Genomic DNA, 13,811 nt, shown 5'->3' with positions numbered 1-13,811 from the left:
CTTTTTCTTCTAAACAAACAAATTTAATAAATCGGTCGACCCTCATGAAAGTGAATTTTGAAATTATTTTTTGTTCCATGTATTTCTTTGTTTATAAAGGTCAATTTCATTATTTGTAAAAAAAAAATAAAAAATCACCAGTTGTTAACAATAGTTTCACATCTTTACTTTCCATTGCATTGTTTTTTGATATAATAAATATATTTATGGCGCCAAATGATATTATTTTAATCTTGTGACGACTTATACGATATACTTGTGGTGTTTTTTTTCAAAAAGCCATTGCAAGTTTGGGAGGAGAACATTAACTTCCATTGTCATACTTGGCCCACATTGGAAAATTATCAAATTACATAATTGTTTATGTATTGAAGTGTCAAGAAAGACCATCGTTGAGCTATGTAGCAAAGGCTTGTAACCCATGTGGGGGCTTTAAGGTGGTTGGAGTTTGTTCCTACTACTTTGATGAGACTTGGAAGAGTTCTACTTGATCGCCCATTTCAAGACGGGAGTTGGACATTTCATTCTTGACCAAAGCCTAGAGTGCATTGCCTTTAGATCGGAGGAAACTACGTGAGGCTGGCTTTACAGAGCAACGTCACCTCCTACTCTCGTCATATGATGTTCTAAACACAACAACAATTTTTTATTTCTTCTAAACAAACAAATTTAATAAATCGGTCGACCTCATGAATGTTAATTTTGAAATTATTTTTTGTTCCATGTATTTCTTTGTTTATAAAGGTCAATTTCATTATTTGTAAAAAAAAATAAAAAATCACCAGTTGTTAACAATAGTTTCACATCTTTACTTTCCGTTGCATTTTTTTTCATACAATAAATGTATTTATGGCACCAAATGATATTATTTTATTCTTTCGACGACTTATACGATATACTTGTGGTGTTTTTTAATAAAAAAAAAAGTCATTCCAAGTTTGGAAGGAGAACATTTACTTCCATTGTCATACTTATCCCACAATGGAAAATTTTCAAACTACATCATTGTTAATGTATTAAAGTGTGAAGAAAGACCATTGCTGAGCAATGTAACAAGGGCATGTAACCCATGTGGGGGCTTTAAGGTTGTTGTAGGTATGTTCCTTCTACTTGGAGATGCGACTTGGAAGAGTTCTACTTGCTCGCCTATTTCAAGACGGGAGTTGGACATTGCATTCTTGACGAAAGCCTAGTGCCTTTAGATCGGAGGAAACTGCGTGAGGCCGGCTTTACAAAGCAACATCACCTCCTACTCTCGTCAATGGATGCATGTCACACCCTACCTCTTGCCGGCTTTACAAAGCAACATCACCTCCTACTCTCGTCAATGGATGCATGTCACACCGATCATCTTGTGGTCCCCACTTTATTGTTGGTGGAATAAATATTCCTTCTGTTATGTAATCAGTCCGTCGAAAATGCACAACGGTTAGTTGTACACGTGTCAAAATCCTCCACGATTGCGTTGCTCATTTGCATCTTTCGATCGTGTGCTCGCATGCGGTGTTATTTTTATTACCGCATGTGGTTGAAATTCAGCTCTTGATCGATTGTCGCATGCGCCGTCATTGCGTTGATCGTCTATTCATTCCTGAATGATGGGCGCAATGCGACGTAGATGCGTTAATCTTTTTTTCTTGAGCCATGAACGCATACGGTGACTAGATTTCTTGCAAAACAGACTTGAAAGATTCTTTTCTACCATCGCAATGGTGTTAGTGGGTGTATTGACGAAAATTTATAATTATTGTAGTTCTTAACCTATTTTCATACAATTGACGCAACTTTCCTCTCTTTTAACCACAATATCTAAATAAAGTAGTATAAATAACTTGTATTTCTACAAGTTATCACACCCCCAAATTTTGATATATGCTTGTGCTCAAGCATATCTTCTACTAAACATGACAACCATCTTTTTATTCTTTCTAAATAAACAAATTTAATAAATCAATCGACCTCATGAATGTGAATTTTGAAATTATTTTTTCTTCTATGTATTTCTTTATTTATAAAAAATCACTTGTTGTTAATAATAGTTTCACATCTTTACTTTCCAAGGCATTTTTTTTTTTTCCGTATAATAAATGTATTTATGGCACCAAAGGAGATAATAAATGTATTTGCGGAAGTAACTCTGATACCAATGAACAACAACCAACTGATTAAGTCAAGGAGGCAAACAACAACGGATTAGGTAGGCCCATTTTATTACAACAATGTATCACTTATACAACTCCAAGACTTAATTACAAAGTTTACAATAACCACTGTAAAACCCTCCGGAAGTGTAACTGTGGCATGTGGCAGACTTTGACCTTATCAGCACCCTGGAACTCCTCACCTTTCACTATCTGGGAAGAAAACATGAAATAACAGAATGAGCTTCACAAAGCTCAGTGAGTGGTAAGTAACTTCTAGAGTTTAATTCAACTCATAAAAACAAGCATATCACAAATATGAGGTTACATTCAAACCTCTGCCTTCAATGAGTCTGTTCTCAACTCTATCTACGCGCACGGTAGATAGCTAAACTGATAACTACTTAGAATGAGTATGCTGTCTACCTACACACACGGTAGATAGATAACTGTTACTAAATACAATGCTTACTCTTTACGTTCCCTTTGTCTCCTATGTGCACATAGCTTTCCGCTCATGGGCTCAGAAGCTAGACCCGTCGGCCCTCTGACCATCCCAAACGAGGATCCTCCCACAGGCTCAAGAACTAGACTTCTCATGTCCCCTAACCATCCCATGAGGTTTTGCTTACGGGCTCAAAAACTAGGTCTATTGACCCCCTAACCATCCCGATCACATAATCTCATTCTCAAGCTAGATACTCATTCATAACATAAGCATATACAATTTACTCTAAAATATATGCAATTTACTCTAAAAGATATGCTTTAAGACTTAAAGAAAAGTACCACTCACTGATAACTTGTAGAAATACAAGTTATTTATACTGCTTTATTTAGATATTGCAGTTAAAAAAGAGGAAAGTTGCGTCAATTGTATGGAAATTGGTTAAGAAATACAATAATTATAAATTGTCATCAATACACCCACTAGCATCATTGCGATGGTAGAAAAGAATATTTCAAGTCTGTTTTGCAGGAAATCAAGTCACCGTATACGTTCATGGCTCAAGAGAAAAAGATTACGCATCTACGTCGCATTGTGCCCATCATTCAGGAATGAATAGATGATCAACACAATAACGGCGCATGCGACAATCGATCCAGAGTTGAACTTCAACCGCATACGAGCACACGATCGAAAGATGCAAATGAGCAACACAATCGCGGAGGATTTTGACATGTGTACAACTAACCGTTGTGCAATTTCGACGGATTGATTGAATAACAGAAGGAATATTTATTCCACCATTTTCGGAATTTCCATAACAATAAAGTGGGGACCACAAGTCAGAGAGTCAAAGCTTTCATCTATAGATACCCTCAAAGAATTCACTGAAAGATATACTTGATACGGGGGATAATTGATACGAGGCTATTAAGAGAGAGGCTGATCGGAGTGCTGATCGGAGAAGATCCGGGAAGAAAAGAGGCAAGGCCGAGAGGTGAGTCTCAGGGCGAATCATTCCAAATCCCCGTCGTGAAGCTCTGTACCTAGATCAACTCTATCGGTTAAGCAAGCCTGAGAGGGAAGCTCATCCTTCCATTCACTCCATCTACGCCGGTAAGCAACCTCTCCATCCAGATCGGTGTCAAGACATTGGCACTCTTCTGTATCTGGTTCTAACTCTTATTCATCAATTGTACTTCATCTTCTTAGTCTAAATCATTCACAACCATGTATCAGACACTTTATTTTATAATTAATTGTCATGATCATTCTCATTTCCACATTTCTATCTATTTCCGTTGCTCCATTAATCGCTTTCTCCACGATGTTTTCTTAATCCCTTGGTAATTAAAATGAATTAAATAAGTAACTTAACCTGTGCTAAAGAAATAAAGATGTTTAGCTAAAGCATGCTAGACGGCATCTTCACCTGTGAGAGCAGAAGTGAAAATGCCATTCTGATATGTCGAGAGAAGGTTAGAAGAATGCGTTAACTAAAGCGAGAAGTACTTCCAGAGATGGAAGCAACCTTGTGTTCACTACGTTCATCCCTGTTTCACCACAGAGATGTGGGAAACCTGGCCGATCACCGAGAGGTGTACGCCAAGGAAAAGCAGAACCATACTTATATCTTTAACACAATTAAGGAACTTGCGATGTTTATATTCATTATCCTTTCTATTTCTGCTTTGCACATAAGCCTTGCCACCGCATAATACGATCTTTGTATATTCTTCACAGTCTCAACCTCGGTATCTTGTATTATGTAACCTGTATCTTGTATCATCATAGCTTAGGTTTATTTTACCGCACTTTACTTTTATCGCAATTTACTTCATTATCGCATTTTTATCGCTTATCTTTACTTTACTGCACAATTTACGTTATTGCATGTACAAACCACCATTTATTAAATTGAAAAACCCCCGGTCACATATATCACAAGTATAACGTGATTAACCTAAAACAATCCCTGTGTTCGACCTCAGATCACACCGAGAAACTTGCGGTGGAATTATACTTGGTTCAAACACAAGGAAACTTGTGACAACACATAGTATACTACAAGATTCTCATAAATAACGCATATCTAGAAGTAGTATCACATAAATGGAGTGTGTCTGAATAAGCATAACACAGCATCCACATTCCATTCCCATTCCAAGTCATTGAGTTTATGATAACATGAGCTTGTATTATCCATCATTCATCACAATCCACATGCCTATTTAGAATCACCGCATCTTAAGCGTTGTATGACATAAGAAGATAAATTTTATGCACATAAAGTTTATGGCATCATCGCATTCTATTCTTTCATCTCATTCTTATGTCTTAACACTCACCTTGATCGTTTAGGAACCTTTCTCTCTAGAAGTTCCTTGATCTCCTCGGGCTCCTCTTTTGAACCCTAAATTCCAGATTAAACTTAAAGCTCAGACTACTCATAGTTCTAGGCTTTATCTCGGGCTACTTCCTTCTACAAATATTCTCTAAAATGTCTCAGGAAGCTTACCACAAAATCTTAGCTCATAACTTCTCGTGGTTTGGCCGGAAACATCAAAACATCAAGACTGGCCCAGCTTACCCGACAGCTCGACCCCTCTGTCGTTTCCTCATTCTCCAGCCCGATTCCTTGAAGCTTCTTCTCCGAAAGACCTACATTGAAAACTAGACTCACGTAGCTTTCAGATGGCTTTAGAATCACTTCAAACGCACGAGTATTCTGGGAGAACTCCTCTTTCCAAGTTGATGCTACTTCCTGTTCTTTCTGCCCGACAGCATCTCCCCTCTTGGAACCTCTTGACCAACGCATGGTCTTGCTACCAACGCATAGCCTCCTCCCAATACACTCTTCGTTATGTCCTTTGAAGAGAATTTGAGTTCTCATCTGAAGTCCTTGGCCCTATTTATATGCGTCCAAGATTGTTCTAAGGCCGACACCTCCTACTTGGCCATATCCAAGTGTTTTCCTTAGCATCTGCCAATTTCCAGCCTTCTCCACCTACTTCTTGAGGTGTCTTCACCTCACACCATCAACGCAACTTTTGATCAACGTAACCTTAAGTGTCTTTCTCCCCCATTTCCAACGCGTGAGGCTTAACTTTGCATGGCTACTCGTGCACCCACCTCATTTTCTTAAGGCCTAAGACTCCTTCCTAGCAAGCCACATGTCTGATGACGTCCTCCATATGCGTTCATTCTCCATATGCACTCATCCTTCATATGCGTCCATCCAACTCAATATGCATTCAACTAGGATGATGACCAACACCCCTTTTCAACGCATACTGCTAGCCTCGAATATCAATGCATAGTATACCATTAACGCATAGTATGCCATCAACGCATAGTATACCATCAATGCATAGTATATCATCAATGCATAGCAACCCTTGGCTCGACTTGGTTTTCAACTCAACACCATCGCATCTTCTACAACGCAACCCAACTCACTTACTTTGTCACCGCAAGCCTTAACAACGCAAGGCAAACCACTATGCATCCACCCTAACTCTTCCCACCGCATGGCCTATGCCTTAGCAAAGTCGCCGCGTCCAACGTATCCATCGTGCATGCCATCGCCTACTTCCAATGCATCGTATGGTCTCATGGCATCAACGCATAGGACGGTCGATGGCATCAACGCATAGGACGGTCGCATGTCATCAATGCATAGGACGGTCGCCTAGTCCAACGCATCTATCGCGTCCAACGCGACCATCGCGTCTGCCTCTATCGCCGCATGCCGTCCTCCAGCGCATGCTTCGCACCGCATCATCGCATACCCTTGTATCACCGCCTACCCTTCCAACGCATCTCTTTCAGCTGCATGCCTTCAGCCGTATGGATGCATACCATCGTGTCCACTGCATCTAACGCAGCTGTCAAACCCTATGCATTGATCTGACCTCCAACCGCATAGATGCATACCATCGTGTCCAACGTATCTATCGTGCCTGCCTCCATCGCCGCATGCCTCTATCCATCGCATCCATCACATCCAACGTCCAGCGCCCTTGGATGCACAACTTGAGGCTGCCGCATGCGTTGTTCTAACCTCTTCAAGACCTTGGCTGCTGCATGCACTACTAACCTCCCAAATAACCCCTCAAAGTCTAATGGCCAACGCATGGCACATACTAACGCATTGTCAAATACTTAGTCAAATTTCACCAATTAAAGCTTAACTCAAAACTACTCAAGGAAATTCTATTCAACACTTAGAAATTTCCTTTCACTTCAACATAGGATTTAACTTTCACTTAGTTAATTCCTTTTAACACCTGTTGAAGTAAGAATAATGAAAATCCGGGTTTCACAGCTGGCTTTACAGAGCAACGTCACCTCCTACTCTCGTCAGTGGATGGATAATGAGCAAGTTCTTCTAAAGCCCAATATTGCCTCGTAGGATGTTCTAAACACGACAACAATTGTTTTTCATTCCAAACAAACAAATTTAAGTTGTTAACAATAGTTTCACATCTTTACTTTCCATGGAATTTTTTCATATAATAAATATATTTATTGTGACAAAGGAGATAATTTTATTCTCGTGACGACTTATACGATATACTTGTGTTTTTAAAAAAGAAAAAAAAAAAGCCATTCCAAGTTTGGGAGGAGAACATTAACTTCCATTGTCATACTTATCCCACATTGGAAAATTTTCAAACTACATCATTGTTTATGTATTGAAGTGTGAAGCAAGACCATCGTGGAGCCGTGTAACAAAGGCTTGTAACCTTGTGGGGGCTTTAAGGTGGTTGGAGGTTTGTTCCTTCTACTTGGATGGGACTTGGAATATTTCTATTTCTACTTGCTCGCCCATTTTAAGACGGTAGTTGGACGACATTGCATTCTTGACGAAATCCTAGAGTGCATTGCTTTTAGGTCAATATTGGCTTGTAGAATGTTCTAAACATGACAACCATTTTTTTCTCCTTTCTAAATAAACAAAGTTAATAAATCGGTTAACCTCATGCATTTGAATTTTCAACTTATTTTTAGTTCCATGTATTTCTTTTTCTATAAACGTCAATTTCATTATTGGTAAAAAAAATAAATAAATCACTAGTTGTTAACAATAGTTTCACATCTTTAATTTTCATGGCATTTTTTTCATGTAGTAAATGTATTTATGGCGCTAGAGGAGATAATTTTATTCTCGTGACGACTTCTACGATACACTTGTGGTGTTTTTTAAAAAAAAAAAAAAAGAAAAGAAAAGCCCTTGCAAGTTTGGGAGGAGAACATTGACTTCCATTGTGAAACCCGGATTTCATTATTCCTACTTAAGCAGGTGTTAAAAGGAGTTAACTAACTAGAAGTTAAATTCTATTTGAAGTGAAGGAAATTTCTAAGTGTTGAATAGATTTTCCTTGAGTAGTTTTGAGTTAAGCTTTAATTGATGAAATTTGGCTAAGTGTAAGGTGTTGGACAAAGAATTGAGCTATACAGTGATGCACACATAAGATACAAGTCCATTGATATGCACTAATGACCTGACTTGACTCAATTCATGCAATACTACTTCTAGATATGCATTATTAATGGATGCTCTTGAAGTATGTTGTGCGTTGTCACAAGTTTCCTTACATTGGAACCAAGTATACTTCCACCGCAAGTTTCTCGGTGTGATCCGAGGTCGAACACAAGGACTGTTTGAGGTTATTGCATTATGTTTATGATACATGTGACCAGGTTTTTCAATTTAATAAAAGTATTTGTGTACAAGTATATAAAGTTGCGATAAAGTAAAGAAAAGCAATAAAAATGCGGTAATAAAATAAAATGTAGTAAACCTAAGCTAAGATGGTACAAGATACAGGCGGCATGATACAAAATACTGAGGGCAAGGCTGGCTGTGAAGATTATACACAGATCATGTGATGTGATGGCAAGTCTTATGTACGAAGCAGAAAGAGAAAGATAACTAATGTAAACATCGCAAGTTCCTTAATTGCGTTAAAGTTATAAGTACAGTTCCGTTTTTCCCTTAGCGTACACCTTTCAGTGATCAGCCACGTTCCCACATGTCTGTGGTGAAACAGAGACGAGCGTAATGAACGCAAGGTTGCTTCCATCTCTGGAAGTACTACTCGCTCTAGTTAACACATTCTTATGACCTTCTCTCGATAGATCAGAATGACATCTTCACTTCTGCTCTCACAGGTGAAGATGTCGTCTAGCATGCCTTAGCTAAACGCAATTATCTCTTTAACACAGATCTAGTACTCGTTTAATTCATATTGTCTACTAGGGGATTAAGAACACTTCATGAAGAAAACGATAAACGGAGGAACAAAAATAGACAGAGAAGTGGTAATGAAAATGATCGAGACATTCAATATATCTATTTAACGTCTGATACATGGGTGTGAATGAAGAGATAAAGAAGATGAGATACAATGATGAAAAGAGATAGAAACAAATATAAATAAGTGTCAACATCTCAGCACCGATTTGGATGGAGATTTGCTTGCCGGAATGGATGGATCGTGTGGAAGGATGAGCTTCCCTCTCAAGCTTGCTCAACCAGTAGCAGGGATCTGAGTATAAAGCTTTGCGGTGGGGATCTGGCAGATTAACACTGAGACTCACCTCTCGGCCTTGTCTTTTCTTCTTCCGGGATTTCTTCAGTTTAACACCCAGCTCAGCCTTTTTCTCAATATAATTGCAGCAATTAGCCCCGTATCAAGTGGCCTTTTTTTCTGTGAATTCTATGGGGTATTTATAGGTGAAGATCTTTGACTCCGGCCTTGTGGTCCCTACTTGTTGTTATGGAAATTCCAAAGATGGAGGGATATTATTCCTTCTGTTATGCAATCAGACCGTCAAATCTACACAACCGTTTGGCGTACACATGGCACAATCCTCCGCATTTGCATTGCTCAATTGCATCTTTCGATCGAGTGTTCGCATGCGGTGTTGTTTTTATTACAACATGCGGTTAAAAGTTAGCTCTGGATCGACTGTCGCATTACGCCGTCATTGCGTTAATCGTCTTTTCATTGTTGATTGATGGGCGCAATGTGACAGAGATGCGTTGGTCAGTTTTTCTTGAGCCTTAATCGCAAGCAGTGACTTGGTTTCCTGCAAAACAGAGTAGAAATATCCTTTTCTTCCATCTTAATGATCTTAGTGGGTGTAATTATGATAATTCAGAATTATTGTATTTCTAAGCTAATTTTCATACAATTGGTGCATATTTATTCTCTTTTGACTGCAATATCTAGATAAGGCAGTATAAATTACTTGTATTTCTACAAGTTATCATAAGGTCAAAAGGACCCATGCGTTAAGAGTTAGGAGACATTAACGCATAAGTTGAGAAGGAAACCATGCGTTTGTAAGGTTGGACGCATGATTGGCCTAAATATTGGCAAGAGGCATTGCCAAAAGTTGCCATGCGTTAGCCATGAAGCTTTTAGAGGTTATTTGGGGCGTTGAAGGAAGCCCACGTGTGGCCAAAAGAAATGCATGCGACAGCCAATGTCTTGAGAGGTTAGAACAATGCATGCGGCAACCAATGTCTTGAGAGGTTAGAACAACGCATGCAATGATGCGGCTGAGGGCATGCGGTGATGTGGCCGAGGGCATATGATGATGCGGCCGAGGGCATGCGGTGATGCGACCTATGGTATGCGGCCGATGGTATGCGTGTATGCGGCCGAAGGAATGCATTGGTAGTATGCGATGGAGGCATGCGGCGATAGAGGCATGCGGTGATGCTACACGATGGATGCGATGGCATGCGGTGATGGATGCGATGCATACGATGGATGCGGCGGCCTTGCTAAAGTATGAGCTAGGCGATGGAACGAGCTAAGATGGACGCATGTGATTTGTCCTTGCGTTGCTAAGGCTTGCGGTAACAAGGTTCATGATGTTGGTTGCGTTGGTCATAAGAGATGCGATGATGAGCTATGCCTTGAGGTGTTGACTTGAGAACCAAGTCGACCCAAAGGTTGTTATGCGTTGGTGATGTGCTATGAGTGAAAGACATTGAGACATGTGGATGCATGCGCCAATTGGTGGTATCCGGACATAGGAATGTTGCAGCAATTGGATAGGTGCATTTATGGCTAGATGACCGCATATGAAGTTGGACGAACGCACATGAGGGAGGATGGACGCATTCAAGGTCGTCATCCGGACATGTGGCTTGTTAGGAGGAAATCATAAACCTTAAGAAAATAAGGTGGATGCACAAGAAGACATGAAAAATTGAGGGCTATGCGTTGGTAAAAGGAGAGCAAGACACCTTGGCTTATGCTGACGCAAGATTGCGATAATAGTGTAAGGAAAAGACACTTGGACATGCGGCCAAGTAGGGGGTGTCGGCCTTAGAGCAATCTTGGACGCCTATAAATAGGGCCAAGGACTTCAGACCATAACTCAAATTCTCCTCAAAGGACATTCAGAAGAGTGTATGAAGGTTGATCGGGAGGAGACTATGCGTTGATGGAGGAACGCATGTGTTGGTAGTAAGACCATGCGTTGGTCAAGAGGTTCCAAGTGAGGAAGATGTTGTCGAACAGAAAGGTCTGGAAGTAGCATCAACTTGGGAAGAAAAGTTCTCCCAAAATACTCGTGCGTTTGATGTAATTCTAAAGTCACCTGAAAGCTACGAGAGTCTAGTTTTTAGGGCAGGGCTGCCGGAGAAGAATCTTAAAGGAATCGAGCTAGAGAATGAGGAAAATACCGAAGGGTTGAGCTGTCGGGTAAGCTTGGGCCAGCCTTGATGTTTGATGTTTCCGGCCAAACCACAAGAATTTATGAGCTAATATTTTGAGGTAAGCTTCCTGAGACATTTTAGAGAATATTTGTAGAAGAAAGTATCTCGATATAAAGCCTAGAACTATGAGTAATCTGAGCTTTAAGTTGAATCTGGATCTTAGGGTTCAAAAGGGAGCCCAAGGTGATCAAGTAACTTCTTGAGAGAAAGATTCCTATCCTTACCAAGGTGAGTGGTACTTTCCTTAAGTTTTAATCATATCTTTTAGAGTAAATTGTACATGTTTATGTTATGAATGAGTATCTAGCATGAGAATGAGATTATGTGATCGGGATGGTCAGGGGGTCAATAGACCTAGTTCCTGAGCCCGTAAGCAAAACCTCACGAGATGGTCAGGGGACCGAGAGGTCTAGTTCTTGAGCTTGTGGGAGGATCCTCATATGGGATGGTCAAAGGGCCAATGGACCTAGCTTCTGAACCCATGAGCGGGGAGCTATGTGCATATAGGAGACAAAGGGAACGGAAAGAGCAAGCGTTGTATTTAATAACAGTTAACTATCTACCGTATGTGTAGGTAGAGAATAGACTCATTCTAAGTAGTTATCAGTTTAGCTATTTACCGTGCGTGTAGATAGAGTTGACAACAGACTTATTCAAGGCTAAGGTTTGAATGTAATCTTGTATTTATGATATGCTTGTTATTTATGAGTTGAAATAGACTCTAGAAGTTGCTTACCACTCATTGAGCTTTGTGAAGCTCATTCTGTTATTTCATGTTTTTCTTCCCAGGTAGCGAAAGGTGAGGAGTTCCAAGGTACTGCTAAGGTCAAGGTCTGCCACAAGCCACAGTTACACTTCCGGAGGGTTTTATAGTTATTGATGTAAACTTTGTAGTTAAGTCTTGGAGTTGTATAAATGTTACATTGTTGTAATATAAAATGGGCCTACTTAATCAGTTGTTGTTTGCCTCCTTGACTTAAAGTTTACTGAGTGTATGTTAAAGAGGTTCAACTGGACAGTAGATATCACAAAAGGGTGGTATCTGCGGTCCCTCACGCCTCTCCTCGGGCTCAGAAGTGTGGGCTCGGGGTGGGGTGTGACATCCATTGTCATACTTGTCTCACATGAGAAAATTTTCAAACTACATAATTGTTTATGTATTTAAGTGTGAAGCAAGACCATCGCAAAGCCATGTAGCAAAGGCTTGTAACCCATGTGGGGGCTTTAACGTGGTTGAAGGTGTGTTCCTTCTACATGGACGGGAATTGGAAGAGTTCTACTTACTCACCCATTTCAAGACGGGAGTTGGACATTGCATTCTGGACGAAAGCCTAGAGTACATTGCCTTTAGATCGGAGGAAACTGCGTGAGGCTGGCTCTACAGAGCAACGTCACCTCCTACTCTCGTCAGTGGATGGATAACAAGCAAGTTCTTCTAAAGCCCAATATTGCCTCGTAGGATGTTCTAACACGACAACCATTTTTTTCTCCTTTCTAAACAAACAAAGTTAATAAATCGGTCGACCTCATGTATTTGAATTTTCATCTTATTTTTTGTTCCATATATTTCTTTATTTATAAAGGTCAATTTGATTATTGGTAAAAAAAATTTAAAAAAATCACTTGTTGTTAACAATAGTTTCACATCTTTACTTTCCATGGCAATTTTTTCATATAATAAATGTATTTATGGCGATAAAGAAGATAATTTTATTCTCGTTACGGCTTATACGATATACTTGTGGTCTTTTTTTAAAAAAAACAAAAAAAAAAAAAGCCATTGCAAGTTTGGGAGGAGAACATTGACTTCCATTATCATACTTGTCTCACATTGGAAAATTTTCAAACTACATAATTGTTTATGTATTGAAGTGTGAAGCAAGATCATCGCCGAGCCATGTAACAAAGGCCTGTAACCCATATGGGGGCTTTAAGGTGGTTGGAGGTGTGTTCCTTCTACTTAGATGGGAATTGGAAGAGTTCTTCTTGCTCGCCCATTTCAAGACGAGAGTTGTGAAGGAAATCGGATTCGAGATTTCCATGAGCAGCGAAAACTAGATTATTCCAAATCATAATCATGAATGAACATTACATTTACAGTCGACTTCAAACAAGCGGTTATACAATTAATATGGAAATTACAGCATGAAAAAAAACTCAAATGAATAAAGAGGAAACTCTACAAACATTTGAAGATGCGTCTCCACGCTTCTTTGTGCACGATCGCTCGAACAACAGCAATCTCGAACGCTCGATCTACACAACCACAACACCGCACGAACACAGCATGAACACTTTGCGCTTGTCCTCAACGATCGCCTCAGCCACAAACTCCTCAGCAACAGCACGAACGGCCTCTAGAGCACCTCGACGATGTCGAGTTGAGTATGACACCACCAACAAGGCTACCTTGGTATTCTCGATGTGAGAATCCAGAGGGTGGGTTCTGTTCGGACTTGGTATGAGGCAGACGAAGAAG

At 39.9% G+C, this 13,811-nt stretch overlaps 1 non-coding gene across 1 annotated transcript; it reads left to right on the top strand.

Annotated features, from left to right (window-relative positions):
• The first annotated feature begins 12,515 nt into the window (after positions 1–12,515).
• On the top strand, positions 12,516–12,817 carry LOC150034859 (signal recognition particle RNA). Its single transcript, XR_016530997.1, has one exon.
• The last annotated feature ends 994 nt before the right edge of the window (positions 12,818–13,811 follow it).

This window comes from Benincasa hispida, chromosome 7, assembly GCF_027475165.1.
Source record: "Benincasa hispida cultivar pf3 chromosome 7, pf3_genome.v1.1, whole genome shotgun sequence".
NCBI lineage: Eukaryota > Viridiplantae > Streptophyta > Magnoliopsida > Cucurbitales > Cucurbitaceae > Benincasa > Benincasa hispida.
Note: the sequence above shows the minus strand (reverse complement) of the source record. Positions and strands in the feature narration are given on the sequence as shown.